This window comes from Hibiscus syriacus, unplaced genomic scaffold, assembly GCF_006381635.1.
Source record: "Hibiscus syriacus cultivar Baekdansim isolate YM2019G1 unplaced genomic scaffold, ASM638163v2 tig00110356_pilon, whole genome shotgun sequence".
NCBI classification, from domain to species: Eukaryota; Viridiplantae; Streptophyta; class Magnoliopsida; order Malvales; family Malvaceae; genus Hibiscus; species Hibiscus syriacus.
The window spans coordinates 633114-639113 of record NW_024062700.1 but is presented as its reverse complement, the minus strand read 5'-3'; the positions used below and the strand labels follow the sequence as shown (position 1 = coordinate 639113).

The window sequence follows — 6000 nt, the reverse complement described above, 5'->3', positions numbered from 1 at the left end:
CCCTATAGAGAAGTGACAGGAAACAATATTACTTTAGGAAGATGAAGCCTCCAGATTCATTACTGTTGAACCCAAAGATCAAACTGCAATGGAAAAGCTCCCTCATCTGTGGGTTAGAAGAATTTGGAATCCCAACTTTTTTCATTTATTGCCGCTTTATTGGCCCACATCTTGAAATTGCTAAATGGTTTAAGACAACGATCAAATCTCCATCTTTTTTTTTTATGAATCAATAATGCATAATCTATGCTTTGTAGCAGTACTTGTTCATGGTGAGTCGCTTGTCTAATCATTAGACAAAAGAAAAAAAATGGGACCCAGAACCAGAAAAAGAATTAATTGAGACCTCAAGCGCCACCGAGCTGTCTCCAATTCTAAACATGGCCTCCTGCCGTTGCCATTGCCACTTTCCCTTGTTACAAAAGCTTCAGAAATTTGGTTAACCCTATATATTACTACAGCTCCTCAACTCCCAGGGAAAAGAAAGAAAACCCATTTTTTTCTGTCTTTACTGCAAAGAAGATAAGATACCCTGAGAAGCTGTAATTTTTTTCTATTCTTTTTGGAGATAGAGATCCAATGGTTTCTGGGTTTCAGGTTTCTTTCTTCTTCTTTGTGCTGGGATATTTGGTGTGTGGTTCTTTGGCAGGTGACCCTTATGTCTTCTATGATTGGACTGTCTCTTACCTCACAACTTCTCCTCTTGGTGATAAACAACAGGTTCTTTCCTCCTTATCTTCTCTTGCACCTTTGTTTTTGCTTGTTGAATTGATGTACTTGTTTAAACATTTGATCTTTTTTTCTCTTTAAAGGTTTGGTCGGAATTTTGTTTAGTTTGCTTAAACCATAAAGCTTGATGAGTGTTAATGTTTTGGATGAATCATGCATGTTGTGAATTATATGTTGATTTGTCTGCGGATTTCCATTTTTCTCTGCTGAATGTATGGGTTGTAACTACAAGGACTGAAATTATTGGGTTTTTTTTAGAGTTGCAGTTAAATTATGGCAAGAAAACCTTCTCTAGAATCAAAATTTAAAATTTCTAGTATGCATGCATAATTATTTCCATAGTAATACATTTGAATTTAACATGTTGCTTTCTGCTTCTATCTTTGATATATAGGGAGCCTTAGCTTTTGGTAGTTATTGTCAATAATGTCGGTATCTTGCCTGTGTAGAACTTCGAATCATGCCATGAGTTATGACCTATATATGTATGTATATATAAATTAATACCATTACTCCAGGTGATAGGGATCGATGGGCAGTTTCCTGGACCAATCCTCAACATCACTACAAATTGGAATGTTGTTGTCAATGTCAAGAATGATCTAGATGAGCCACTTTTGCTAACATGGTACGATTAAGAAGGATCGAATAAAGGAGAAAAATGTCAAAAAGGAACAAAAAAAGGTGATATTAATCTTAATATTTGTTTATTCTAATGTAGGAATGGTATACAACATAGGAAAAACTCTTGGCAAGATGGTGTTTTAGGGACTAATTGTCCTATTCCTGCTGGTTGGAACTGGACGTACGAGTTTCAGGTCAAAGATCAGATAGGGAGTTTCTTTTACTTCCCTTCCTTAAACTTCCAAAGAGCAGCAGGCGGCTACGGAGGAATCATTATAAACAACAGAGATGTCATTCCGCTACCATTTGGGATGCCTGACGGTGATATTACTATCTTTATTAGTGACTGGTATACTAAGAGTCACAAGGTCTGCAAAAAAAAATTCTCAATGCGTCTGGTGTCTGTCATAATCTTGTTTACCTTTTCTCTGGTACTAAACAATTTCTCGTGGAAAAACAGGGATTAAGGAAAGATGTCGAGAAAGGAGTTGACCTTGGTGTTCCTGATGGCATCCTAATTAATGGACTGGGTCCGTACCGTTATGATCCGGCCCTTGTTAAAGACGGGATTGTTTACCAGATCATAAATGTCGAACCAGGTACATAAATACTTGGTTTGCTGTAGTTAAGGTTCTTAGAACATTATCTTGCTTGGAGGAATAAATTTTTATTGTTATAGCCTTATGTTTTTTATTTAATCTGAGACAGGAAAAACGTACCGCTTTAGGGTCCACAATGTGGGGATTTCAACTAGCTTGAATTTCAGAATTCAAAACCACAACCTACTTCTCGTTGAGACTGAAGGATCATACACGGTTCAGCAAAACTACTCGAACATGGATATTCATGTGGGTCAATCGTACTCATTCTTGGTTACCATGGATCAGAATGCTAGCAGTGATTATTACATTGTAGCCAGTCCTCGGTTTGTCAACTCGTCTGACTGGGCTAAACTTAACGGAGTCTCTATCTTGCACTACTCTAACTCTCAGGGACTTGCTACAGGTCCTCTTCCCGATCCTCCTAATGATTACGACACATATTTCTCAATGAATCAAGCACGATCGATAAGGTTTTAGCCCATTTTGTATCTTTTTATTTTAGCTGTTATAAAGAATGTATGCTTTAGAAACCCTTGATTAAAATATAAAGTAGTTGAAAATATCACTTTATTATAGTCTTCCTGGTGTATTTATAGGTGGAATGTCTCTGCTGGTGCTGCACGTCCAAACCCACAAGGATCTTTCAAGTATGGCGACATTACTGTGACAGAGGTGTATGTGGTCCTCAATAGGCCTGCGGAGTTTATAGAACAATGACACTAGTGTTCAAAGTTACCATCTGGATGGCTATGCATTCTTTGTTGTAGGGTGAGCTTTTAGCTTCTGATATCTTTCTTTATCCATGGATGCCGGGGATACATGAAATTGACAATTTTCTTACTCTTTCATAGTATGGATTTCGGGGTATGGACTGAGAATAGCAGAGGCACGTACAACAAATGGGATGGCGTTGCACGCTCTACTACACAGGTATATCCCTACCTTGTGGTGCTGATCTCAAATGCTTTCAAGTGAAAATACTCTGGCAAAAAGCTTGAGGAAGAAGAAAACACAAATTCAATGGAACTTGCAGAACAGTTCTATATGTTCAAAATATGATGTATGGACAACCACTTCTAACATTATATCTGGTTGCAGGTCTTTCCTGGAGCCTGGACAGCAATTTTAGTTTCTCTCGACAATGCAGGCATTTGGAATCTCCGTGCTCAGAATCTCGATTCATGGTATCTAGGCCAAGAAGCCTATGTAAGCGTTGTGAATCCTGAGATCGATAATTCGAAGGTTCCGTTACCAGAAAATTCTATATATTGTGGCATCCTATCATCGTTACAGAAGTAAGATATCAAAGTAACACAGTTTAGTATCTTCTGTAATTTGCTTTGTATTGTTGTTAACGACGTCTCTAATTTTCTTTGCCCTGCAGGGATCAGGCTCAGGGAGTTAATTTCTCTGGTGCAACATCGATTTACTATTCAAGTAAAATAGTATTCTTTATGTTAAGCATAGCCTTATTCATCCAGGTAAACATGGTGGGGGGGAAAAGAATGAAGTAAGCTCCATGATTTGGTGAATGAATCTGCAATTCAAAGTCTCTGTCACTGGCAAATAGTAGATCAGAGATCAATCAGATGGCCTTTCCTTGGTTGGAGAGAAAATTATGATCAGGAGCAGCATATGGCATTGTTTCCTGGAAAACCTTGTATCATTTCTAGTGAACTTGTTATCATTCCACATTGTGTAAGAACTGTGTTATACCATTGAAATAGGTACATAGTAGATCAGAGATCAATCAGATGGCCTTTGCTTGGTTGGAGAGAAAATTATGATCAGGAGCAGCATATGGCATTGTTTCCTGGAAAACCTTGTATCATTTCTAGTGAACTTGTTATCATTCCACATTGTGTAAGAACTGTGTTATACCATTGAAATAGGTACATTGTAAAAGTTTATATGAGCAATTGACCGTAAAGGAAATTGTACGTGTTATGAGAACTGAGAATGCTAGGTTTATATTGGCCACCATCCCCCCCACCCCATCCCAACAAAACCACATTATTTCAGTGCCAGAAAGCATAAACACCAGTGGAAATATAAACAAGAGAGCCGAAGAAACCAGGATGACCAGCGCCGCCATCGCATGAACAATATCCCCAACCAGATCTCGATCACATTATCCCAACCCTCAAATTTCTGAGGCTAATGCGATCCCTGATACTTCAGCATCTTTGCTGCTCAACATGTTGATGGCAAGCATTAGACCCTGAGCTACGAGGGACGAGAAAAGGAGACAACCTCAAAGACAAGGAGCTTTTTAGCTACATCGATGTCGGTGTTGAAAGGGGGCTCATTCTCAAGGCTATGCTGGCCTGGGGTCGTAAGAAAAAGGCCAACAAAGATGGTGATGGGGAAGATGAAGAAGTTGAGGATGCTGAAGTCGGTCTTCTGGAGTAACTGTCGTTCATGCGATGGTCTTTCAGTTGCTGATCGGATCTGGAAAACAGATGAATTTACAGTGTCGATGATCCTAACAGGGATCAAATCAATGTCCTTGAAGATAAGTAGATTAAGACAAGAAGATATAAACTAGAACGAGGTTGACCTTATCGTTGTTACTTCTGTAATGATTATTCTGTCCATTTAATTTACAAATGTCAAATTCTGGATTTGGTCCTTTTATTATACTAAAATTCTGGATTTACTCTTGTATATCTTTAACATATTAGATCTTTCTGCTCTTTAATATCATTGTCTCCTGAGAAAAAAATCCATGAACCCGCACATTTTACTAAAACATTATATATTGGCTAAATTCTTAATTTAATTTCAATAGAGGAATTAAAACTATAATGACCTTTAAAAAAGAAAACAGTAGCAGTTTCAATTAGACTCTTGAAAGATGTATACTGCATATCTGCATCACATCAGATGACATAAATTAATTAAAATCAAAGCATTTCGCTTGTCAAAATTTGCCAGGCTACTCAAACAAATGAAACTGCTGCATTAACTTGTTATCATGTGTAACACAATCAAATCACATGCTTAATCTAAATTCCCAAGTACAACGGATTAAGAATCCTTCTTCCATCTGATATAAATCAATTATACTGTCCTCTTTGCAGAAACCCGAGGTATCTGTACAGGACAAACAAAATATTAATATGTTGAAGTATAAACCGAAAGACGCTGAATCCAATGCTATTCAGAAAGTATCAAGTTTTAATGTTATCATAAATATAGAAGAAAACACTGATTAATGACCTCCAACAGCCTTTATATGCATGAACCGGTAACATATCAACAAAATCTCAGTCACCGAGAACTACAAAAACATACTCCCAAAGGCAGTTCAAGCTGAACAGCTAAAGAATATACAAATATGGCACGTAGAAGATTTAGGGCTGCAAAAGACTATCAAGCATGGTTTCAGCTGCTTATCAAAAAGCCTCCATGTCCACGCATAAACCAAGATGATTGCAGACGGGTCATGTCATTCAATTGTAGGAACCTACTCAACAATTCTCAGCAAAGAACTTTAACTTCTAAATGGTCATCTACATACATTCAAGTAGAGAACCATGGGATTGCTCTAAAATCTTTAGATTTAGTTTAACCAGGATGTTTCACTAATAAATGTTCGCTTCGGTTCCACACATTGCGTAGTAAACCTAAAAGTTCAAAATCAATAAACCAATTCTCAAGCAACAATAAACACTATAAAAAATGGTTTCAGCTACTACTGGAGTTGAATTCCCCAAGAGAAAATGGGGTTAAATAAAGAGATGAAACAAAGGCATTTACTACTACCGTGTTTATCAGTAAGAGATTTGAGAATGAAACACTACAACGATGGGAGGTTTCTTGATCATGTTGCCTTGTAAGAAAGCAGCCACAAAAGAGCATACAAACTCTCATTCCAAAGCCTAAAAATATGTAATCATGACAAACAAGAATCTTTGGATTTCCATTCCCTCTTTGTTTAAATCCTTGGTGAGGGATATAGCTACTCGTGTGGAAAGGAAGGGTATTATCACAAGGCATATTTCGAGAGCTGCAAATTGGGAAGCGGATGAATTAGCAAAAG

General features: G+C 37.5%; 1 pseudogene; it reads left to right on the top strand.

The window, feature by feature from the left end:
* The first annotated feature begins 354 nt into the window (after positions 1-354).
* On the top strand, positions 355-3563 carry LOC120120983 (annotated as a pseudogene).
* Positions 3564-6000: the final 2437 nt, after the last annotated feature.